At 47.5% G+C, this 26006-nt stretch overlaps 1 pseudogene; it reads left to right on the top strand.

Moving 5' to 3' along the window:
* Positions 1-26006, top strand: part of LOC112124918 — a 377084-nt pseudogene that overhangs the window by 37019 nt on the left and 314059 nt on the right.

A 26006-nucleotide genomic window follows, 5' to 3' on the forward strand; every position in this document is an offset into this window, starting at 1 on the left:
CTGTAACTGCCCTGCTCTAAGCAATTTGTCCCTAATTGGCACTCTCAGTTGGGTCCCACAAAAGTCAGCATCGTTACACCCTCCTTTTTTATAGTATCAGTCCTGCCCCTTTGAAAACCATTCCCAGTTGACAAAAAGCCTGTAGGGAAAGCTCTTCCCTGCTGCTTTTCCTCACTTTTCGAGGTTTTTTTCTTCCTGCTTGATGACTGCTTACTGCTTAAAAGCAAATTAAGCAGAGCACACATTCCTTTGAGACAGACCTGTTTGCCAACTTGTGCTGTGGTTTGCAACCCAAGTTAACATTAGGCCAATGTGTGCTTCTGGGAAATGGAGTTGACTGGGATAAGGAGGTTCCACTTTTGCCAAGGTAAACTAATTTAATGGTTTGAGGAACAGTTCATGTCTGGCGATGATGCAGCATAGCTGGTGCTTCAGAGGAGTCAGTCTATTCTTACTTTGGCATTTAATCCAAATGCCAGTTTTGTTGGGGGGAGGAATGAAATCATACTGTGATTCACCATGGTGTTTGGATGACTCCTACGGAATCAATTTTTTTAAAAAAAGTACCTTTTAGATTGTTCACCTGGCACTGTTTAATATTCATAATCCAACAGGCCTCATGGTTCCTCTTTGTTATTGCATCTGTGTAATCCTGCTGTTCACTAAATAAAAGGCATGATAATGACTTCAAGAAGTTTTGACCCGTCCCAAATCTGATTATCCACTTAAAATCTGAGGCTCTTTTGGAGTGAATCACAATTAATTTGCCTCTACCTTAATTTGATCTCTTGAATGCTTTCTGGGCTTGGTCTGTCAATCATGCTGCTGATGTCCAGTCTAGAATCAGCTGCTGCTACAAGAAATGTCCTAGCTTAGTTTTCTGTTGTGGAACAATACTACCTCTAGAGATGCCTGGCAAGAGGTTCTGGCTCCCTGAGCATGCTCTGTTAAGGTCATCATCCAGAGCTGGTGTTTTATAGAGCATCCTCTTTGAGCAATGGATGTACTGAGTTGGGTTGAGCCTAAAAGTAGAAAAAACTTCAGAATCTGAAATGTTAAAATGCAATGTTAAGTACACTTCCAAATGGCTAAATAGCTTTTTGGGCGGATTTGAGACAACTTTCTTAGTGAAAACTCTCTTCAGTTCACCTTCAATGTAAACTTTAATTTTCATGTTGACATATTTTGCTTCAGCAATACCTTGTCTTCCACCTCCTGATATCACCCATGGAGCCCGTAATGGACAGAGTGGACAAGAGTTTTCCTTTGGCTCAGCAGTAACTTACAGATGTAACCAGGGCTTCTCTCTTGTTGGAGAGGCCTCCATTTATTGTATAACAAAAGATAATGTCAATGGAGAATGGAGTGGGCCTGCCCCTGAATGCAAAGGTTAGTAGCATCTGTTTTTTATCCCCTTCTTATTCTACTATCTCCTCCTAGGAAAAACTATATTTTCATTGCTAAGTAAACCCATAAACCTGAGGAAATTCAGTTAATGCTTAGTCCCCTTAAATTCGTATCATGAAAACTAGTTACTGTTGGAAAACTAAAGAATGACGGACACTTCATAAATCATTCCTGGAAACCATTTTGCCCCTAATACATCCTGTATTTTTTTTGTCTCCCTTCAGTGTTCTAAGATTGCAGTTAATTCTCATGTCACAAACAGTTGATTTTTTTAGGTGGAGATAAACTTTTAAACTAAGGTTTTGCTTTTATGCCAGTACCCTACTATTCAAGTGCTAAAGGAGAGATTACAAGCAGGATTGTTTGGAAACCATATTTTTCAGAACTCTCTGGGAGGGCTCCTTGGCAGTGAAGGCTCTTGCTTTTGTGAGTTCATATCACAGCCATAAAGTTCTTAGGAGGGGGAAATAAAGGTCATTATACAATCCTCATTTTGGTGACTGCAGTGCTCACGCACACTATTGCATTTAGCTAACAATGCATTTATGTACTTGGTATTCAAGCAGCTGCAACAACTTGGGTTTTATTCTTGCTGAGTTACCCAGCCTAACAGCTGGGAGTGAGGCTTTTTCAGAGGCATTAGGCAGGTTGGTCACCTCACTACTTAATATTAACTCCCCCAAAAGCAGGGAAGTTCAGTTCCAGAATGTCATTGTATGTAGATCTCTTATAGCTTGACCCAAATTCCTGATGGCTTCATACAATGATGTTTAACTCGTGCAGTTTACTGGGGGGGCGGGAAAGGGGCCTGATAGCCATACAGTTGGGTGCTGTGCTATATGTAGATGAACATCTTATTAAAGGGAAAGATCCAAAGTTGTATAACTTTATTTTAAAATATGTTTTGATACCTGCTGTAGTCAAGTATAAGGGCTTTTTCTTCTTTCCTTTAACCTCCCCTCCCCCCCCCCCCAACTAAATGCTTCCTGTGCAAAACGTTCTTATGCTGGCACTTTTAATTTTCAGTGGTTAAGTGTCCAGAGCCAGAAGTCAAAAATGGAAAAAAGCAGGCTGGGTTTGGATCTGACTATTCAAATAGAAACACCGTAATATTTGAATGTGATTCTGGCTACACTCTGAATGGTAGCAGTTCAGTTAAATGTGAAGCTAACAATTCATGGGTTCCATCTTTGCTCGCCTGTCTACGTAAGTATAAGCAATTGTGTTGAACCTTTTATATGCTAAATGTTTTAATGTTTATTGCTTTTGAGTAGCCATGTTAGAATGATATAAAGTTTGAATGTCGGTGTCCCCTGTTTGTAATAGGCATAACACACACACAAATTTTTATTCAAGCTAATGTTTTTAAAAAAAAAAATATATATATATATATATAGGTTGGGAAAAGTGTCTGTACATAGAATCATAGAACTGGAAGGGACCTCGAGAGGTCATCTAGTCCAGTCCCCTGCACTCAAGGCAGGACTAAATATTATCTAGACCATCCCTGACAGGAGTTTGTCCAATCTGCCTTTGTGCAATCTCCATCATTGGGGATTTTTATCTCCATAGGCCTGGGGAGAGTGTGAAATAGGGCAGCCCAGGCTTTGCTCTTCCGGTGTCCCAGCACCCTGGGCACTGGGGAGAGGGCGTACCTGGAGGCAGGGAATGGAACTGGGCTGGGCGAAGCCACATCACTTTCAGGGGGGCAGGCATTTCCTCTCTGGAGCAGAAGACTGGGAGCTGGGCGAGCAGTTGCTCAGGGTGCCCAGGGTAGGGAAGCAGGACCAGTGGCACTGCCCTGACCATTTCCTTAACCTGCCATGCTAAGGTGAGTGCCTGCCCTGCTGCCCAGGCTCTCTCTGGGATTGTCCACACAGGAATAAAAAAACCTGGTGACTGGCCTGGGTCAGCTCACCGGGGCTCGCAGGGCTCGGGATCCGGAGCTGAAAAATTGCTGTGTTGATGTTTGGGCTCGGGCTGGGGCCCTGCGAAGGGGGAAGGTCCTAGAGCTTGGGCTGCAGCCTGAGCCCCCCCAAGCCTGAATCAACTACTTGGGCCAGCCATGGCCATGCTACAAGCCCTTTACCCTGTGTAGATGTACCCTCTGAGCCCAAACCTCAGCCCCCCACCTTTTCAAGTCAAGTTTCTGCTGCTTTTGAGCCAGTGTGGAGAGCAGAGGACAGGTTTGATGTGCTCCCAGTAGCCTTCCATATTCCCTTATTAAGAATGAAGGAGAAAATCATATGTTGATCTTTGGGTGAAAAAATAAATAAATAAATAAAACCAGATTATAAGCAAATACAAGATTTCATTTATAAGGAGGCAGCATTGCATGTGCTAGTTCGTCAAATGGATTATACGGCGCTCTGAGTGTGTAGTTACAGTACATAGTGCTTTAAAACAGGTATGTAAACTAAAGTAATTGTGTTTAGTATATTTCATGAAGAGCTTAATTGTGTTTAGTATATATCGGGGTCCCCAACGCGGTACCCGCCGGCGCCATGGCATCCATGTGCGCCTGCCTACTGGCCGCCGGAAAAGCAACCGCTGAGAAGCTGCAACGTCAAGAAGCGCTACCGCCGAAATGCCGCCAAATTTCAGCGGCAGTGCCTCTTGATGACGCTGCTTCATGGCGACATTTCGGTAGCTGCTTGTCTGGCGGCCACGGTTCTCAGCGGCTAGTCATCTGGCACCTGCCCCACAGAAAAGGTTGGGGACCACTGGTATATATCATAAAGAAGCTCACGTGGACTTCATAAGGACTATACAGTATTTTACATAGCATTCACATGGTCCATTGTTAAATAAGAATATTCAATGTGACTAGATACTGAAGAAACTAATATCGCGCTATAAAAATGTTGTTTATGTAAATATACAGAGGTGTCCATTCTTGGTGCAGAGCGGAACTTCTAGAGGAATGTTTTTCCACTCAGCTTTTTTTTTTATAGTGGGAAGAAGGGCAGATTCATGGATAGCCTAGTTCTCCGTTAGTTAGCTTGTGTAATTATCAACACTTGTCATCATCAGTCACTTTTTTGTTGTTTGTCCCTTGCAATTACGACCTCTACTGACAAATTAACCCTAGCCCTGACACATCCATAATGCATGTTTTCTCCTGCTTTTTCTAAGATTTTGCCACTAAGAAAATGCCATAACCTCTGCTTTAACCTGAAATGAGTTTAAAATGTTTGTTCTATGCAGTTTCACATAATACAAAAACTAGTATTTGTTCCTGACAATACAGCCGATGAAAAGTTTAGTTTAAATGAGTACTTTGAAGTCTAAAGAAAGATGTGTGTAAGACTGAAGTACACCTCTACCCTGATATAACGCGACCCGATAGAACACAAATTAGGATATAATGCGGTAAAGCAGTGCTCCGGGGGAGGTGGGGCTGCGCACTCCGGCAGATCAAAGCAAGTTCGATATAACGTGGTTTCACCTATAAGTAAGATTTTTTTATTTTATTTTTTTTTGGCTCCCGAGGACAGCATTATATAGGGGTAGAGGTGTATATAACTATTTTGATTTTAATTGTTTATCTTCCTTTTGCAGGATACATGACTGATGCTGGCTGATGGCTATGGTTTACAAATTAACAGACATTGGAAGGAAAACATGGAAAAGTTAGGAGATAAATGTCATACGTTTGTACTGAAATTTCTGTAGTGAAAATAGACCCCTCTCAGGCAACTGGTGTTACTTTCACTACAACTTCTTTCCTCTGTTGAGCTGGACTTGTAGTAGGAATCCACTGCATTTGAGTAAAGCAGAAAGACAGGAGATGGATTATTGCTCTTGCTTGCTTCAGAAGCCATTTTCAAGGGCAAGGCAGCATCAAAATTACTTGCTCTTCTGAATATGCAGCTGGTTCCTTATTCAGCCTCTCCATAGTGCTAAATGTTTCCCCTTAAAGAACATGGTCACCATCAAAGCGTGGTATGGTTTGGATTGTGAGTTGTGGCTTTAACTGCAGACAGCAAGAGAGACTGTTCAGATCCCTACCTACAAGCTGCCATGATCGAGTGCGTATTACTCTTTAAACACAAATTTAAAGATGCCAGACACTAGGTGGAATGTTGTAAATTCTTCATAAAAACATCCATACTGGGGCAGACCAATGGTCCATCTAGCCAGGTGCTTCAAAGGGAATGAACAGGGCAGTTATCGAGTGATCCATCATCCCCTGTCAGCCAGGCCCAGCTTCTGGCAATCAGAGAGTAAGGACACTCGGAGCATGGGGTTTATCCCTAGCTATCCTCCATGAACTTCTCATTCTTTTTGGAACTCAATTATAGTTTTGGTTTCATGTGACCTTTCTTCAAATTTACTCTCCATTTACAGATTTTTTTTTTTAAAAGTAATACTACAGAAAGAAGCCAACTCCTCTGTTTGCTGGCTCCTATGCCGCTGCAGCTGTCTGAAACTATAATTGAAGATACCTGTTATTTATTTGGAATAGGCCTTTTTCTTAAATAAAAGGGATACTGACTAAAGACTCTAGCATCCTGATATTTTTTCCATACCTGTCAATAGAAACTGTCTCATTAACTATTTAAAAGTGATGTTGAGACCTAGCCCTGTGCTCTCATCTGATCACCAGCTGCTTACAGAACAGAAAGAAGTTCTTTCCTTTCCTCTTGCAAATAAGTATCTTTACTACTGTGGAGGGATTTTTGTAACATGTCAGAAGTTGACTCAGTTCTGCTTAGCCAGACTCCTGGGGGATCGCTGTCAGAGGAAGGAGATCCCCACTGCTCAGAACTGAGATCAGTGCTATGGCCTCAACTATGGCTGTGGTCCTTCCCCTACCCTCACTTCCTGTTAGGGTGTGAACTGGCAAGGCAAGATGCCACAGAGCTACTTCTGCAGAAGATCCTGGCATTTAACACTGGCTTTGTCAGACAAATTTTGGTGCTGTGCACTAGACTACAGCTAGGAGGAGCTCAGTGAACTAAGATCAATTTCTCTCCTGCTTTCAGCTGTTCCTTTGCTAGGCAGTGGCAAAAACAAATGTTAAGAAGGTTGGAACTCTGAAAACAGTCCTAAAACTTCTTCTAGGTAGGGAAAAAGAGTTGTGCAGCCTGCCCCAGTGGTCAATAAACTAAGGCCATTATGGTTCAAGTATCTCCCTCTTATATGGTGGCTTTGGGAATATGTATTTTTATGTGAAAGGCCATAGATACAAATTTAAGGAGAGGGATAGGCTATACAAATTGTTCCAGCACCCCTGCATCACTGGAACTGAGAATGCTCAGTTGCAGCTGCTGCCCTTGTCCTGCCTCCCTTGGTCTAGCAATCTGCTCCCTGTTGCTTATGGGGCAAGGGGGGGGGGGTGGGCAACAATCAGAGGGGAGGGGTGGGGAGAAGCCAAACTGGCTGCACAGCTGGAAGCAGGGGAAGGAGAGGGGTTGCAGTGCAAAATCAGGGACAGAGTTGGGGGTAGGAGCCGGGATCAAGAACAGGATCGAGGCACCACCGGACAGTAGCAGAGGGGAAAACCCTGGCCCAGGGAGTGGCGGAAGGGATAAGTTACCCCAGATGGGATAAGCCACCTGCTGTGTTTGCAAAACTCTGGTGAGTGGGCAGAGGGGCTTTTTTATTTCACCTCCCACAGGATGGTGTATCCCAGCACCTGCTTCCCAAACACTCAGTATGGCTCTGGATTTTGTCATTCAGGTTCCTGCTGTTTGCACACTGCTGAGTTGATCAGACTCAAGCGTAGTGGGTGGGGATAGGGTGTACCAAACATCCAAAGTTACATGGATGACCTCTTCCTCTGTGTACGTTTACACGTTATATTGCTTTTGCTATACGGTTAAATCACACATTTTTGGATTGGCTTAGTTACTTTGCAGGAACCAATCTCTGTACAGCATGCTCTGTCCATGTGAAATCAGATCTTTACATTCCAGGTTTATCTTGTCCATAGCCCCAACCATCAGGGTGTTGCTGCTTATCTTAGCTAGCACAGACATTCTGACTCCAGCATACTGTTTGTCAAGCCCCTATTTACAACTTAACCTTCCATTCACCCTCCCAGTTACTCCCACTAAGACATGAGACAAGTTAGTTACGTCAAGCCAGGCCTACACACTGCCTATGTTTTTACTGTGATTTTAATTTTTGTTCTTATTTCTACACCACAAATTTGCATCATGTGACTTCCAGGCTGATGGATTTCCTTGACTGGTCTCAAAGCTTTTCTTCATTTTCATTTGATCCACCAAGGGGATTGCCTTTCTCAATGGTTCCCTTGCCTCTCAATCCAGCCCTCAGTGCTTTTTCATGTCACTGCTTGTGCGTAGGACTTGGCTCGTAAATATTCACTAAAGGCAGTACACTATTTCCTATGAAATCCTTCTCAAAAGCAAATGTCTGCTGTAATTTTTGCTGAACATACATCTCCAACTCCAAAATAGATTGACAACCACAAGAATTCAAACATGAGTTACACCAACAAGGCATGACTCTTATATATATAAAAAAAAATATATATGACTTTTATATATATAAAAAAAAACTAAGAATTTTGGGTTGTTTTTATTTGTCTTTTTGTTCTTTAGGGGGCAGTAGGCCCAGAGCCACCAAAATAGGAGCCCAAGCTCTGGTCTACACTACAAACTGATGTCAGTATAACGACATCACTCAGGGCTGTCGAAAATTTGTACTGACTTAACCCTTACTGCAGACTGTTATGCCGATGAGAGAGCAGTTACATGAAAAATAAGTATAAATTTAAAATATTACCACTGCCCCATGCTATAATTTAACTTTATTTCTCAGTTATGTTATCCTGGGTATCCATGGTCATGCTGACGGCCATGAGTGCCTACCTCAGGGCAGACTGTCAGATGCGAGGCAGACACCTAAAAATTGTGAGCAATTTTTACAAAAGCAATGTTCCCTCTCTTGGTATTGACACCTCCTCAATTATTGGGAGTGGACCACATCTCCCCTGACTGAATTAGCCGTGTCAATACTGCCTGTATATTTATGCCTGTATCTGTAATTTTCACTCCATGCATCTGAAGAAGTGGGTTTTTTACCTACAAAAGCTTATGCCCTAATACATCTGTTAGTCTTTAAGGTGCCACCGGCCTCCTTGTTGTTTTTGTGGATACAGACTAACACGGCTACCCCTCTGATACCTAGTACCAAGAGACTGTCAGTACCCCAGGTCGATTTGCATCCTAGATCTCAAACCAAAGACAATGCTGGTAGACAATTCTATAGTAAACTAACTAAAGGTTTATTAGCTAGGGAAAAGATAAGAGAGTTATTGAGCGGTTAACCCCAGTAAAATATATGTACAGCTGCATAGGTGTCAACTCTGTGGGTGCTCTGGGGCTGGAGCACCCATGGGAAAAAAATGGTGAGTGCTGAGCACCCACTGGCAGCCCCCCTATTAGAACCTTCCCCTCCCCCCAGCACCATCTGCCTGCCAGTGGGCCCCATTGACCAACATCTGCCCCTCCCTCCCTGCACCTTCCACCCACTGCAATCAGCTGCTTTGTGGGGCTTGGGAGACTCGGGGGTGGGGGGAGGAGCAAGAATGAAGCACGCGCAGGGGTGGGAAGAGGTGGGTGAGGGAGTGGCCTGGGGCACATTGGAAAGTAAGCACCTGTATGTACAGGTGAGTCACAGTCTATAATTCCAAATGGTAGCAGAGATGTAGTCATCTGCCAGTTTCCCAAAAGTCTTTTAGGGCTACCCAGAGTAACACTGGGGATCTCTGTCTTCTCATTTGATTATTCTGTCCTGTAAGAGTCCAAACAGTCCAGAGATGAAGAATTTTTCCTTGCATCTATACGTATAGCTTCTTCTCACAGAAAACAAGCTGACAGGCTCACTATCCACACTAGGTGTTTCTTCCATGAGGGAGAACAAGGAATGCATTTAGTGTCTTTGATCTCCGATCATCACACACAGTGACTACTGGCTTTGAAATTAGCACTTTTCTGTTAAAGTTCTTCCTTTGCATTACACAAGGCTTCTTTCTAGTTTGATGGATTAGTTAGTTACAGGGGTATATACAATGTAAATCTTTGCTATTACATTGTAACAGAATAGAGATAAAAGTGAATGTTCAATGCATGCAGCATCCCCTATGTTTTCACCAAATACACTCGTATACATTTAACAATCACTTTGATCTCTACTAATATGCAAGTGGATTGGCCTGGCTTCCAGCTATGAATCTGTAAGTTTTTGGTGAGGCCTGGGGCTTTGGCATGAGCTGTCACCTGATCTGCCCACATCACATCCACAAACAGCAATACCAGCCCATATATTTTCACTGAGCAATGATTTCTAGCTTTTTTTTTATTCCGTCTAATTAAAACCCTATAGTACAATTCCACCCCCTTTTGTACTTAAGCCATCACAGCTCATACTGTATATGAATGGGTGACAGGGGATGGATCACTTGATGATTACCTGTTCTGTTCATTCCCTCTGAAGCACCTGGCATTGGCCACTGTCAGAAGACAGGACACTGGGCTAGATGGACCTTTGGTCTGACCCTGTATGGCCATTCTTATGTTCTTAACAAATGAAGGAATAGAAGAGGAAAGTGTGCCATTTGGTGTGTGCAGGTTAGGGAATTATTTACAAAAATAAATATTTGTAATAAGTTATCAATTACAAAAGAATTGAGGTGGGGGGGTCACATGTTACTGAAAGTCCAAAATGGTATTGAATGTTATAGGAACCTATAACTGTTTTAGGTATATGGATTCTTTGGGAGCGAGAACAGCAAAAGTATGAAGCTAGCACTCCCTAAAGGCAAATAAAAAAGAATCCAATATGTATTTATTTATTTTAATTTAATGTCTTTTGGGTGCATAACTCATGATTCTTGAATACTTGACTACTCAATTTACCTTGGGCTTATATGCCTATATTTAGTAAAAATTACAGAAGGATTTCATACAAGATATTATCGTGCCCATGTGACCAGATTTTTAAAGGTTTTTAGGGAATTAGTGGGATTTTCAAAAGCATCTAGGTGCTTTCAACCTTTAAAAATTTGATCTGTAGTATTTGGGAACCAAGTTCTATGCACAAATGGTGATGTGAAAAAGTGCTGAATTGAGAGGAAAAACAACAGTGGATAAAGGCAGTCCCCACTGGTGGATTAAAGGAAAGAGTAGATGTTTTGACACCAACCCAGGGAATCGGTCTGCCTTGACCTTGCAGGCTCCCAAAGAATAAACTTATTAAAAATTATTTTTAAACATTAAAACTACAATACAAACAGGAAGTGCTCTACCAGAAATACTGTGAGATGTGATGGCTGAAATTCCCAGCAACATGATATTCTCAATGCTTATTCGCTATTAAAGATATGCACAAGGATGCAGAATGACATCCCTCCGCACCATGATAATGAAGATAAACGATGAAGTGCCAAAAGGAACAAAAATAACATTTTGCAAAGTAAATAATTTAAACAGCATTTCTAGCGGATTGCAACCAGAACAGCTGCTAGGCCAGTACAGCCTAGGGCTATGAGGCTCTATGCAGACATATACACTAATAAGCGATCCCTTGAAACACTAAAACCACGTATGACAATGATAATGTTTGGAGAGGCGTGTGTCCAGTCTCCTTTAGCAGCTCAATGCGCCTTGGTCCTGCTAGTGAAGGCAGGGGGCTGGACTCAATGACCTTTCAAGGTCCCTTCCAGTTCTAGGAGATGGGATATCTCCATTAATTTATTTATTTATTTTATTTATATTTCCGACAGGGAAGAAGCGGCTTTATCTAGCAAATGGGATGCAAGGTGCCTTTAAGAAAAGAGCCCCGGGAAGCGGCTCGGAAGCTACTGTCCTGCAGAGAGGGAGGGGGACCCCAAAAGCCCCTCCCCCCAACCTGAACTTTTGCAAACAATGCAGATGGCTCAGGCTCACCCCCTTGGCGGTGACTTTGGCCCCTTCTGCCACTGTCTGGCCCTGCATCGCCCAGTCCTTAACGATGCTCCTTGCCCCTAATTTTGCCGCTTGTCTCCTCTCCTTCCCCTGTTTCACTCTCCTGTGCCCCCCTCCCCTCTGATCTGCCCCCTTTAACCCCCCCGCATGAGCAGCAGGGAGCAGATTGCCCCCCCCCCCTCTACGGGAGGCAGAGCGAGGGCAGCAGCCGGCTACTGAGCATCCTCCCCTGGCAGAGATACGATCAGCACCAGCTCGCTGCGGGGCTCGGGGCTCCCCCAGCTGGAGGCGGGTTTTCCCGGCCAGAGCTGGATTCCCCGCGTGTCACAAACACCCTGCGCGGGGCCCGCACCAAGGGCTCCTGCCCGGGCCGCTGCACACGGAGGGGCGTCTCCGAGCCGGGCATGGGGAGACGCCCCTCCGTGTGCAGCGGCGGGGCAGGAGCCCTTGGTGTTTGCAGCGGGGCCATGGCCGGGGCCGGGAGCGCAGCGCGGAGGCTGCTCCAGCCCTGCAGCCCGCGGGGCAGCCCGGTGGGTCCGGGGGCAGCGCGGAGCGGGCAGGGCCCGGGGGGGCGGCGGAGACACGCGTGGGGCGGACACGCTCCTGCCGGGAGGGGCCGGGCCCGGCTGCCTGGTTCGCCCCCTGCCCGGGTGGGTCCCCGAGCTCCCCGCGGCCGGAGAGGGGCTGCGGGGGGCGAGTGTCCCGGTCGGGGCGGGGAGGAGCGGAGCAGCCCCTGCTGCGGGGCCTGGGAGCGGCTGGGCCGGGAGCTGTAGGAGGGGCCCGGAGCCCAGGCTGGGCCCGGGAGCGAGGGGATGGGGGAGCTGGGGGTGTATCGGGGGTTGGAGCCCGGCTGGGGGGGGACTGTTTGGAGCTGGGAGTTTGGGGGTGTCAGGGTGGGGGGCAGAGCTGAGGTTGGGTGTGTGTGTCCCTGTTCAGATACTGCACTTGGGGAGGGGAGGGCTGGGGAAATTGGTGCAATGTCTGAAGTTGGTTACTTGGCTGTGAGCAGGGCCTGGGATGTTTGCAGCTGGGGGGTTGGGCTGCACCCCTGTAACTTCAGCCAGGGGTCCTGTGTTTTCTCTGGGAAACCTGGTGCCCCTTTCACCAGCCTCTCTCAGATCTTCCTGGCTGAGGTTGAAGAAGACTTGGGATAAAAGTCTGAGTGGCAGGGACTCTGCTCGGGCATCTGCAGGGCAGGATGGGCCTTGAAAACTGGCAGTTGTGAGGCCGTTTGCAGCAGTGTGTAACCCCCTCCCCCGCTTCTTCCAGGAGCCCCCACGAGAGCGTCTGGCCCCTCTGAGAAAAGAGAGAGAAGCAGCCAAAGCCAAGGAGCAGCAGCAAAGCGAGGAGCTGCTGGTAGGTGCCCAGGGCCCCTGCCCTCAGGTTTGCCTGGGATCACAGTGCCCTGAGTGAGAAGTGAATGCAGGGCCCGGCCTGCCAGCCTCAGCTGGGGACCCATCCCCGCTAGAGCCCAGGGAGAGGCAGGGTCAGACACGTGGGTGACATGATGCCCTTAGGGTGCAAGAGGCTGCTGGGCAGGAGAGGGTCAGTCTGTGTGTTAGCCCAGAGACCTGCCCATGGGCTGTCTGCATGTTACAGTGACCAGGGATCCATTTTAGCTCCTGGGGGGGATGGGGAGGAAGGAGATGAAATGTGGGCTGGAGAGATGGAGGGTTTGGCTCAGTGCAAGTTGATGAGGTTTGGGCGGGAACAGGCCCTCCTGTTAGCATTGTACTGCTCACCCCTGCCATGATCCATCCATCCTTCCTGGCCTAAATGCGCTTTCCATGAGCCACCACAAGAGATCCTGTGCTCTGGTAAATAACTCCTCCACCCGCCAGGAGGTGCATTTATGGTTCTCCCCTATTACTGACCCGCCCTCTCCCTATGATTGCAGAAACAGACGGAAGCCGAGAGGCAGAAGATCATCTGGGAGTGGCAGGAGCTGCGAGGGTTTCTGGAGGAGCAGGAGCAGCAGCTGCTGTCCCGGCTGGAAGAGCTAGAGAGAGCCATTGTCCAGAGAAGGGATGAGGGCATCTGCAGACTGTCCTGGGAGATTTCCCTGTTCAGTGAGAGGGGAGGAGAGAAGGGGCAGCAGCTGCTGAGCCAACCCCTGCAGGTCAGGCTGTCATTGCAATGATCATACGCAGCATTTCTATAGGCGCTTCTGAGCCCTAGACCCCAAAGCACTTTACAAAGGGGGGTCAGGGGCATTATCCCTGTGATACAAAGGGGGAAAGTGAGGCAGAGGGAGGGCCAGAGCCCTGCCCAAGTTCACATCATGAGACTGTGGCAGTGGTGCCAGGGATGAGTCCTGGAAGCTATAACCCCAAGACCTTCTCTCCTGCCCTGGAAAAGTCTGTCTGCATTTGCACTTGGAGGGTGAAATCCCCTCCCCCATGCAGAGGTCCTGAGCCAGGCCTGAGGCCCTGCTCACACCAGGTTAATGGGTTACTGGGGTCAGGGGACTTGTGGGTCTTTCAGCACTGGGGGGAATTTGACTCTCGAGGCAGAGAAACATTTTCTTCCTGTGAAGTGCCTGGGGAGAATCGTTCTGTAATGGCAAACCCCCAGCAGGGATTGTTGGGGCTGCTGAGAGCAGAAGTCCCTGCTTGGGGGACCACAGCTGGTCTGGGAACATGAACCTGAGGGTCTGAAATTCCCTAAATACCCAGGATTCCAGTGGTGATTCCCCTGCACAGCAGGAGAGCTCCCCAGGCTGGGACAACCCCCCTGATTGCCTCTTCTTTCTCCCCTTCTCCAGGGTGCTGGGAGCACTGGGGGCAGGTGAGTCCCCGGTTTCATTTCACTCCCCATCATGTTCAGTTACATTTGGAATCTGCACTAAATACGGAGCTCCCCCCCTGCCCCTGCAGTGTGACACGCTGGTTTGGTGCCTCTGATTCTGTCTCCCCCACCCAGTGGCTGCCTCAGCAAGGGGCAGAGCCTGTTACTCGGTAAGCTAATGAGGTCCCACCAGGACTGTCAGACATATGGGCCAGACCCGGCCTGTCTGACAGGTTTATGTGGCCGCATCACATATTCACCGTGTGCAGAATCTCAGCTTTCAGGTTTTTTTAAGTAAGTGTCAAACCCTCCTGGTTACAAAGAAACCCTCCCAACTGCGAACGGAGACAAGATTGCCTTTCAGGGTCTGCTGACGCCATGGCTCAGGGAGGTGTGAACTCCCCTGTCCCCTGTTAATTTAATTGGCGGGTCAGCTGACATGAGGACACTTTAATGTCAACATTCAATATTCCATGGCTGGTCACTGGTGGAACGGGGAAGGGGCGGGAGTGAAGCCTTTGAGGGGTGGGACTAGGGAGCTGCTGTAGGGAGGAGAGGAGAGACACAGACAGTGAGGAGAGAGAGAGAAAAATGGAGAAAGGAGGATGGGGAAAGGAAGGGAACAAAAGGTAGAAATAGCAGGGGCCCTAATCGTGGGTAGGATGGGGGGGGGGTGTTGTCCCATTGAATGATACTGATCGTGACAATAAAGGACTTAATAGAGAACAGTAACTAATTGTTGGCATGGGGATCGGGCTCATTTCTCACCCCTCCTCCTTTCCCCAGCAGGAAGGACGGGATGTTTCGGAAGCCGGAGCTGGGGTTTGTGGAGCTGGAGAAGAGACTCAGCCATTTCTCTCTGAAAAGTGCCCACCTGCAGGAGGTGCTGCTGGGATTCAAAGGTGAATGGGAGTGTGTCTGGTTATAGCAACCCTGACCCCGGGAAGGAGTCGGGGACTCTAGTGATGTCACTGACCCCAGGCTACATCTCACAGCCCAGCTCAGCGAGACACCCTTCCCCATGGAGTAGCCCTATGGAGCTGGCTCTGTCTGCAGCGGCTGCACTATCGGCCTCTGATCTCTGTCACCATCTCGTAGTTAACAGCAGTTACATTAATTAACCAATGGGGATTTCTCCATGAATGCAAAGGCCTGACTTCTCATCTCTCCCATCTTCTCCTTTCCTAGAGATGCTGCAACAGGAGCTGGGGAGCGACACAGGTATGTGTCTGTCTCTGATGGGTCATGGGGAGATTTCAGACCAATAACCATGTTAGCGAAAGGGTATCACGGCCTCCAGCTCCGATGTGCACCTGGAAGCTGTGGAACAATGTGAAGCCGGGTGAGCCCCGTGACTGCCCAATTCACTCCTGCTGTGACATCTGATGTGGATTCAGAGCGAATCCTGATCTCACTGGTGTGTTTCCCTTTGGGGCAAGGAACAAGCACCTGAAATATGTGAAACAGGATGAGACAAAGGGGTGGTCTACACTGGGGCGAGGGGGGGGGGGAATCGATCTAAGATACGCAACTTCAGCTACGAGAATAACGTAGCTGAAGTCGACGTATCTTAGATCGATTTACCTCGCGTCCTCACGGTGCAGGATCGATGGCCGCGGCTCCCCCATCGACTCCGTTTCCGTCTCTCGCTCTGTTGGAGTTCCGGAGTCAACGGGGAGTGCATTCGGGGATCGATTTATCGCGTCTAAACGAGACGCGATAAATTGATCCCCGATAGATCGATTACTACCCGCCGATCCGAATGAGAGATGGGACAGTGGATACATACTGGCTATGAATGGGAAGAGGTCCCTGGGTTGAATATGGTCTAATCTTGAATGAGGATGGAGCCTGCTGTAGGGTATATCTGTGTTTCTCACACTTTTCCCATTGGTGAGCTGTTGTATTGATTTTAAAAGCTTAAAGTGTTTACTAACTTTTTTTTTTACTGTTTAATATTAAAACAGTGCTCTTTCTTTCTTTCAAACAGGCTTTGGTTTTACTTTTCTTTTGGCAAACACTTAAAACATTTATTTTAGTTGAAAGTTGATTGGTTGAGCATGAGTTAATATTTTCACTTGCCATGCTGTTTATGCACATTTTTGGGAAAGTGTGTTAGCTTTCTTATTGTTTAGACGAGTTTGCTTATTTGCATATGGGTGATTTCCCCCCCCCCCGTCTTTAAAATAAATGGTTCATTTATTTTTGAACTAATTAATTTATTATTTTAATTAGTTTAAAGTGTTTGTTTTCTTTTCTCTTAGCACTTTAGAATTTGTTATGCCAGGTATGAAGATAAAACAGGAAGCTACTTGTCACATAGTTTGAATTTGTACATAATACGAAAGTTGACAATTCATTTTTTACAGCTGATTTTAAGGCGAACAATACAAGCAACAATGTCAGGATACTGACTGGTGACAAAAATTAGTTTAAATGTTTGAGGTTTAAAAAAAAATTTTTTTTTGCACCAGCATATTGGCCCCTATTTTGGTGGAATGAATAGCTATTTATATATGCAATGCGTAAACTGGCACAAACATTTCTTTTATAAGACTGATATTACAAATTTTGTGGACAAATAATGGTACCTCTTTCTTTAATTAGTGTCTTAAGATTAGTGTCTTGACATTGATGTAGTTGGGTTAATATTTTTGCTTTTAAGAACTGTTTATTTTTAACATACTTATTTTACATTTTTTTTATTTTATTGCTAGAATTTGGGAGGTTAGTTGGCACTTGACACTTTACTTTTTTTATTTGTTTAGATTATAGGTATTTGAAAGAATGGCGGTTAACTTTAATAATGACTTAATGACATTGTTAATAAAAAAATGTTGTAGATCTTAAATTGTTTTTTATAGTTGAGGATCTTTCTTTCTTTGGCCTTGTCTATACTACTGCTTAAGTCGACATAAGCTACATCGCTCAAGGGTGTAAAAAGACCACCCCCCAAGTGACATCAATTTAACACAGTGTCTACATAGTTTCTGCCTCTTGTTGAGGTGGATTAATTACATCAATGGGAGAGCGCTCTCCCATCGATTTATCATGTCTTCACTAGACCTGCTAAATCAATGCCTCGATCGCAGCGGCGCTGATGTAGCGCAGTAGTGAAGGCTTGCAAGCCCTTTCTTTCTTGCACTACTTAATCGTTTGTTTGCATAAGCAATAGCTTGAGGTTTCAAGTTTATTTTTTGATACAACATAGTACTTATACTATGTTCTAAACATGCAATTGCTAAGAAACTTTTTTTGCCTTGTTCAAGGTAAATTAAGCAAGGGACTTAAATCAATTTTGTTTTTAATTTTTGTATGGCCTGATTTTTTTGCAGGTCCCCAGTCCCAATCCTTATGTACTTGTAGTAATTTGCTGAGGGGTCTAGTAATTTGGCATATGCTGGGATGAATTGCCTGCAGTAACTGCAAATTTCCAGAAAACTGCATACTTCTGATACATTGGAGAGGGGCTTTAAAATGTTGGGGCAAAAATTGTCTTTATTGAAAAAGTCAATGAGCCAAAAAGGGGCAAACTATTTAGGGTTTAAAATTTGTTAAGGGTCTAAGACTCCAAGTGCATAATTTAAAGTATTTTAGCACATAATTGTTGGCTTTCACATGATCTTTTAAAGCTGTACTAAAAATTTAAACAATGTTAACATAAACAGTTATGTGTCTCTCTCTCTCTCACACACACACACTCTTCAGGCTGGTTTTAGAAAGCAACTATTTTTGAATATCTTTTCATTCTTTTTTTAAGGTTAAACTATTAGCAAGTTTCGTTAATTATTTTCACTTGTAGGAAATTATGTGCAGCTTTTGGGGGAGGAATTTTTTTTTTGAACTTTACCCACTGTTTTAGATCGTTGCACAGATATTGTACTAGAATTAAAGAAGGATTTAATCAGGTTTTTTTGGGGGGGAGTGTTTAATTTAACACAAAGTTTTGCCCTTTAATTAGCAAGGGACAGGGAGAATTTGATAATTTTTTGAATAGATCTTAAACTGAAAATAAGGTACAAGATAACACATACCCTCTCTGATAAAATTTTCCGGGTTTAGTTTTGGGGTTTTACCAGTCGTGGTGACTGATGGGACAAAGTTTTGTCTTTTCCATGTGGAAGAAAACACAATATCTAAATTAAATTTTGCAGGAAGTTTACAATGGATTATGCCCTAAAAAAAAAAATATTTCCCTCCTTAGAATTTAAGAGATGTACAATTTTTTAGCTGATATAAGGCTAATTTCCTGGAAAAGCTGAGTGTTCTGGAAATAACCGCTAAGGTTATTTGTCCTTTCTGAATTACCACGTTTTACAGGGAAATTCTTTGCTAAGTTTGGAATTTACACAGAAAATTCACTAATTACATTGCTCCTTTTGGAACTGGATCCGATTTTAACAGGGGCTTTGATTTTTAGGGACACAGTCGTCCTCTAAATAAGTAAAAACTGGATTGTGTTCAAAATCTAAACCTGTTGCCTTTTGTACCAGTGCAGTTGTTCCTAGTCACGCTGGGTATGGTAGGTCTTGGACTACACTTAGGCAAGGGATGAATTTCATATTCCCTACTTGAATTGGGGAAGCAAATACCTCTCAAAACCTGAACATTTTGAGCCTTTCCAAATAGGTTTGTGAAAGAAAATTCTTTTTTTAACTGGATGGCATATTGGGTTGCATCTGTGTAGCTGTTTGTGTATAATTAACTTTTCAAAGACTTTTTTAAAAGAAGGGAAGACATGCATGAAGACACTTTTTTTGATTAGTAAAAAGAGTTTGGAATTGTTTTTGGTTAAAGAACACACAAATGGCAGGTTATATATATTGTTGTTAGTTTGCACAGACCTGTCTTTAAATAGGCTATAAGAAGAAGGGGGGGGGGGGAGAAATGGTGGAAGGACAAAGGTCAGTTGGGAGAGTAGATTTGTCAAGGGAGAGGAGGGAAAGAGGTGGAACAGAGAAAGGGTTAGACAAAGAGGGGTAGGGAAGAAATGCAGAAGGGGGAGGAAGGAAATGGTGTATGGGAAAAACCACTTATTTCTGTGGGACCCCAATCGATATGCCCTTCCAGCTTGACTGTGATAACTGATAACTACTGTCTGGGAATGGTTTTCCAACCAGTTATTCATGTGCCTTATAGTAGCTCCACCAAGGCTGTATTTGTTTATGAGAAGGTGATGTGAGACAGCATCAAAAGTCTTTCTAAAGTCAAGATATACCACATCTACTGCTCCCCCTTATCCACAAGGCTTGTTACCTTGTCAAAGAAAGCTGTTGTGTTGGTTTGACATGATTTATTCTTGACAAATCCATGCTGAGTGTTACTTATCACATTATTATCTTCTAGGTGTTTGCAAATTGATTGCTTAATGATTTGCTCTATTATTTTTCCAGATACTGAAGCTAAGAGGACTGGTCTGTAATTCCCTGGGTTGTCCTTATTCCCCCTTTTACAGATGTGCACTATATTTGCCTTCTTCCAGTTCTCTGGACTCTCTCCCATCTTCCATGAGTTCTTGAAGATAATCACTAATGGCTCAGATATCTCCTCACTCAGCTCCTTGAGGGAAAAATGTCCCTTCCTGACCTCTGCCAGTGGCCAGCTAAACCCCTGAAGCATGAGGTTTAGGAACATAAGATCTAAACCGGAAGTGAGCCCCAGGGCTGCTGAGCCCTGTCACCCATCATCACAAATAACCCCATCATACAATCACATTGTAATGGGGGGCGACTCACCACCGCAGCGCCTCCTCCTGGCTGTCCTGGGAATTAGCTTGGGGTTTGCCAGTACGCCCATGTCTCACCCATCGTCTCATCTGTCTCCATGACCCACGTCACTCCCCGGACCGGGTCGTCCTCTTCTGGACACAGCCTTCTGGTGATGTCCCAGTCTGTCCCTTCCCCCCTTCCGGGGGACTGACAGTCCTTAGTCCAACCACTTGCCTCAGTGGCAAACTGCAGTCCCAATTCTAGCCGCTTGCCTCAGTGGCAAACTGCAGTCCCAATTCTAGCCGCTTGTCTCAGTGGCAAACTGCAGTCCATTGACTGGCCTCTCCCCTCAATGGCAAGTGGGGCAAGGTGTCTGTGGGGGGGACCCTATAGCCGGCAGACACGTACTGCCTCTCCTCCAACTCTGGCGTCTCCTTCCCTGGGCCACTCGCCCACAGCCCTAGCACCTCCACCACCGTTGTATCAGGGCTCAGTCTGGCAGCGGTCAGCCGGGAGCTCACTCATGCTCCCCTGACCCTGCCCAGCACTGCTCTGTCCATGGTGCTCCAGCCTTCTAAGCAGCCAGCCCTCCCCATTGCCCTTCAAGGAGTGACTGTCCCTCCTCTACTCAGCAGCCCCTTCTTATATGGCCCTGATTGGCTGTTCCAATAAAGCTTCTCCTGATTGGCTGGCACTATAAGCCTTTTCCTCATTGGCTGCCTCCCACGCAGCCTCCTCAAGGTGGCTTTAACCTCTTACCTACCAGTGAGGGGCAGCCGCCCCATCACACACATTCATACATTTGCCTAGCACTTCCTTAAAGCTACGGAAGTTGTTTGCCCCCACAACTGCTGTTGGGAGGCTGTCCCAGCCCCTCACCCCTCTGATGGTGAGAAAACTTCATCTAATTTCCAGCCTGACTTTGTTCATGGCCAGGTGAGAGCCACTTGGTTTTGTGCCAGGCTTGTCCTTTAGCTTAAATAGTTCTACACCCTCCCTAATATTTACCCCCTAATATATTTACAGAGAGCAAGCATAGACCTCCTTAGGCTTCTCTTTGCTAGAGTAAATAAACCAAGATCTTCCAGTCTCCTCTCATCAGGCAGGCCCTCCATTCCCCTGCTCATCCTAGCCGCTCTTCTCTGCACATGTTCCAGTTTAAATTCAACTTTCTTGAACATGGGTGACCTGCCTTGTCTAGCTCAAATGAGGTCATACCAGTGCCTTGTGTAAACGCATTAATGCTTCTCTATCTCTACTGGAAACTCCTCGCCTGATGCGTCCTAGAGATGCATTTGCCTTTTTCACAGCCACATGACATTGGTGGCTCATAGTTAAGGCTACATTTTAGTCACGGGTATTGTTAGTAGGTCATGGGCCCTGGGGGAACTGCAGGTGCTGGGAAGGGGTGGGCTGGGGGCGCCACGGGTACTCAGGGGGGGACAGCCTGTGGGGGCACTGCCAGTGCTCAGGGGGGCACGGTCCAGGGGGGCACTGCCAGTGCTTGGTGGGGGGTTGCAGCCCAGGGGGCAACACAGGTGCTTGGGGGGTGAGGGTTGGCAGGGCTGGGGCAGGTTCCCCACCCGGCTCTAGGGAAGCAGCAACCTCCAGCTCCTAGCTCCATGTGCTGCCTCTGCTCTGCCCCCAAGCCCAGTTCTGCAGCTCCGATTGGCTGGGAACCGTGTCTAATGGGAGCTGCGGGGCCGATGCCTGCGGCGGAGGCAGCACATGGAGCTAGGAGCTGTGGGAGAGGAGTTCTTGTCACCCTTCTGGGGAGCCCCCTCCCCCCCCAGTAAGCACTGCCACACGCCCAATCACCAGCCCTGAGCCTCCCCCCCCCAAAAAAAACCTCCTGCTGCTGGGAGGTGCAGGGGGTGGGCAAGACTGCTCCAGCAGTAGCCAGTGTGACTAGCACAGGGGCTGCCCAAGCTGCTCAGGCGGTTCCCAGGCCAGCCACACGGGCCGCTGCAGAAGTCACAGAGGTGAGTGACAAACATGGAGCCTTACTCATAGTCACCTGTGATCCACCCACACACCCAGGTCTCTTCCTCCTCTGTCTCTTCCAGCCACGGCTTGTAGCGGAAATTCTTATGATCAGACGCTGTGTGTGTGAGACCTTTCACTTTGTACTATTGAATTTCATCCCGTTTCTGTCACTCCAGCCTTGGAGGCCATTCACAGCCGTACGATGTTCTGATCCTTCGCATCGCCGGCAAATTTCATTTCATGTACTGCACCCGCACTGAACAGGCTTTGTCCAGTACCTGCCGCTGCCTAGTTCCCGTGCTGCAGGGGGAACGCGCTGCTCTCAGGGTTGGAAAATGTCTCAGCGGGTTCAATCCTGATGGGGACGGGTTTGTGTATGTGCTGTAATAAAGTCATAGAATGACTGATGATGTTCCCAGCATGAGTGTCTGGAACGTCTGTCTGCAGGGAAAGCGCTAGGGGGAATCAAGATGTGGAATGAACTAAAGTCCCTTCTGGACTCTCACTAGTTCTCCCTCTCACCCTGACAGGCTGCAGAATAACACCCCCATTTAGCTCTAGATTGTCCCATCCTCCAAGGAGACGGGGAAAGGAAATGGCTGCAGAAGAGCAGGCTCAGGTAGGGATACCAAGGGAGTTGCTGGTGGGTTCCTGCTGGAGAGAGGGGGGGCAGAAAATACATAGGTGGGAAGTTCAATCTGGAGGTGGGAGGGGGCAGGAAATACACAGGATCATAAGCGCTGACAGCCAAACAGCTGGGAAGGGCTTGGGGGAGGGCGGAGAGCGGCAGGTGGGCGGGAAGAGGAAAAGGAAAAGTCAGTGCCTGTGCACAGGGTGGAGAAAGGGAGGGGAACAGTAGGTGACAAACCTGCTGGAACTTGTTTTTACTTGGGGACTAGATTATAGGAACAGACCCCTGGGGGTTATGGTGGAAATTCCTTCATGGAACAGGAAACAGATGCCCTGGACTTGGCTGGGATAACTTACCAAACTGCCAGTGCTGGAGCATAAACCTACTAAGTGGAGGCTGCTCTGAGATACGAAGAAGTTACTGACCAGAGGGCCTTAGGGGAGATGCCCCATCCCCTCACATCTAGCTGCTGGCAATGGAGAGGAGGTTGGGATTCCTACCAGGGGGCCTGGAGCCTTCTAGGGGCCCATCTCCTGCATCAGCCTCTGGCTAGGTGTGTAATGAGTGTGAAGACCCTGCCAGCCTCTGTCTGCTAGAAGGGAAGTGGGACTCTTTTTCTCCCCTCGCTCTGATGCCTCCTGCATGCTCTGAGCAGGGTGGGACTCTGTGCCTCCTTAGGCTTCCAATTAATTGGCCCTGCTGTGTCATGAATAGTGGGGCTGTGAGTGGGGCAGCACGTACTGAGTGTTGGACTCTTGCTCTTTCAGGGGCCGGTGACCTTCGAGGAGGTGGCTGTGTATTTCACCGAAGAAGAGTGGGCTCTGCTGGACCCCGCTCAGAGAGCCCTCTACAGGGACGTCATGCAGGAGAACTGTGAGAATGTGACCTCGCTGGGTAAGGATTCCTGTCCCCTTTGTGAGGGATAGCTCAGTGGTTTGAGCATTGGCCTGCTAAACCCAGGGTTGTTAGTTCAATCCTTGAGGGGGCCATTTAGGGATCTGGGGCAAAAATTAGTCTGGGGATTGGTCCTGCTTTGAGCAGGGGGTTGGACTAGATGACCTCCTGAGGTCCCTTCCAACCCTGATATTCTATGATTAAAAGTGTAAATGAAAAGTGCAGGGTCACGCCACACCCACAATGCAACCTGAACTCTTCCCTGTTTCAGCAACACCCTAACATGCCAACGACACACAGATTAGCACTCTCCCCTCCCCTGCTACAGAACACCTTGGGAACGGAGCACAGGGGCAGTATAGCACAAAGTCTGATATCGCAGAATTGCAAAATGTGACCAGCCCTTTAACCTCAGTAGGCCCTGCAGACCACTAGCATGTATGCCAACAAATTACTGACAGACCCGTAGCAAGAATGCACTCTGTGCGCCTTTACTAACACAGCCTACAACACTGACCCCTGAAAGGAGGCATACATGGTCCACGTGCACCTCGCTTCATATGACAGTCACAGCTCTGCCACGCTATTCCAACTAATCCCTCTTCTGTCCAGTTACAGCAACAGCTGGCACAGTGCACACAGCTGGAGGGCATGCAGATAAATGCTGGGATTCCCGTCTGTGGAACAAAACACAAACAATAGCATCTTCCCTTAGTTCTTCCTCGTATCAATTATAAAGTCATCCATTTTATGGCCAGAAGGGAGTATTAGGCCACCTTGTCTGACTGCTGTAATGAGCTGAATAGCTTGTATACAACTAAATCATCCTCTAAAACAGTAGTTGTCAAACTTTAGCAACCCCAGGACCCCCATTTTGATTTAAAATTTTTCATGGACCCCCAAGCCACCCGCTCAGCTCCAGGCCCCGCCCCCACTCCACCCCTTCCCCCGAGGGCCCACTCCTGCCCCACCTCTTCCCATCTGCACTCCACCCATGCCCCTCCTCTTCCTCACCTCTTTCCGCCCCTTCCCCCAAGTGCACCCCATCCCCACTCCTCTCCCTCCCTCCCAACACCTCCTGCACGCCACTGAACAGCTGTTCCGCAGTGTGCAGGAGGCCCTGGGAGGGAGAGGGAGGAGTTGATCAGTGGGACCGGCAGCCCCAGATATGACTCGTGGACCTCCTGGAGTACTAGTCCGCGGACTCCAGTTTGAGAAACCCTGCTCTAGAAAGTTGTGACCCGAGGTGCTTAGGGTAGCCCACACTGCAAATGCCAAGGTCAGTGCAGGCTGCAAAAAGAAGAACAGATTCTCCCAGAACTGGTGGTTAACACTGTGGTTAGATCCACCAACCAGCCACAAACTGTCAAGAAGCTGAAAAAAAGAAATCACACAGCCCCCTTATTGCATTCCAGGCTCTGGCTCCCAGTCAGGAAATAGATCCGGTAAAGTGAGAAGTTACTTAAAACTCGACTCACTATACAAAATGTTCTTCTGATCCCCAAAGCACCAGCCACATTACCAGATTGCTGTGATCCTTCGCCCTCCAGCGGGGAGGGAGACCACTCTGCCTCGTCATATTGGGCGGTAACCCTCAGGCTCAGGTCACACCAGTGGCCCTGAGCCATAAGTAATCTATAGTTCTGGGCCTGTCTGACAGAGGCAAACAAGCAACAATAGTCTGGTGCTCTTGTCCCCAGCCTCAGGTGCAGCAGAGCACTGCGTAGTCCTTAGCTTGCAGCCCTTCAGTTTAACAATCTGGAACTCTAGCCCTTTGGGTGAGGCAGAGCAGGGAGCAGGTTATGGCCTAAGACTCCTGGCTAAGGCAGCCAGCAAACCCTCAGTTCTGAGTTCCAGTAGGGATGAGCTCCCACACGGTCTAAGGGATCCAGAAGGGGTAAGCACCCACACAATCTTGGGGCTTTGGAAGGAGTGAGAGCGTCCTAGCTTGGTGGATGGTAGATTCACACAGGCCTTCTGGCCTATGGTGGGGCATCGGCCACCCCAGGGGTGGGGAGGCAGGGGTAGGGGGACGTGGGCCCGCCTGACTCTACTGCGTCCAAGCCCAGGGCCCTAACAGTGGCGGAGTGGTCTGCCACTGGGTCAGTGGGGATCCAGCCGCAACACGCTGACCTAGAAGCAGTCAGCCACGTAGCCGGATAGTCGTTGGCTGCCCCCCTGTGGTTTGGTACCTCTGAGATCCACAGGTCCTCTGGGTACACAGTGGATGGTGGTCCCGACAACTCCCCTTCTGGGTCTGTCTCCTCCAGGGGCAAGGTGCTGCAGAGCACAGATTCAGCTCCCGGATCCTGCAGCAGCGCAGAGGCATCCGTCTCCTTCCCTGGCTCCTACTCAACTGAGCTGCAGAGCCCTCACTTTATACATCCTGTCCAGCCCTGGTACTTCCGGTGAGGGGGGTGGGGCGGGTTTGGCTACGCCTACCAGGGGGAGCGTAGTGATCCTTTGCTCTCCAGTCCAGAGGGAGGCCACTCTGCCTCGCTACACAGATCAATACTAATTTGGATCTTACCCAAAATACCACGCTGCCAGCCAAGCCCTATAATGGGGTCGGCACCCGCCTCTTGCGAGAGCCCCCTTCTGGTCGGGTGTGAGCCTGCTGTTTTTGTTTGGAATACGGATGGCACCTGCTTCTTG

This window comes from Terrapene carolina, unplaced genomic scaffold (genome assembly GCF_002925995.2).
Source record: "Terrapene carolina triunguis isolate 2854851 unplaced genomic scaffold, T_m_triunguis-2.0 Scaffold751, whole genome shotgun sequence".
Taxonomy (NCBI): Eukaryota; Metazoa; Chordata; order Testudines; family Emydidae; genus Terrapene; species Terrapene triunguis.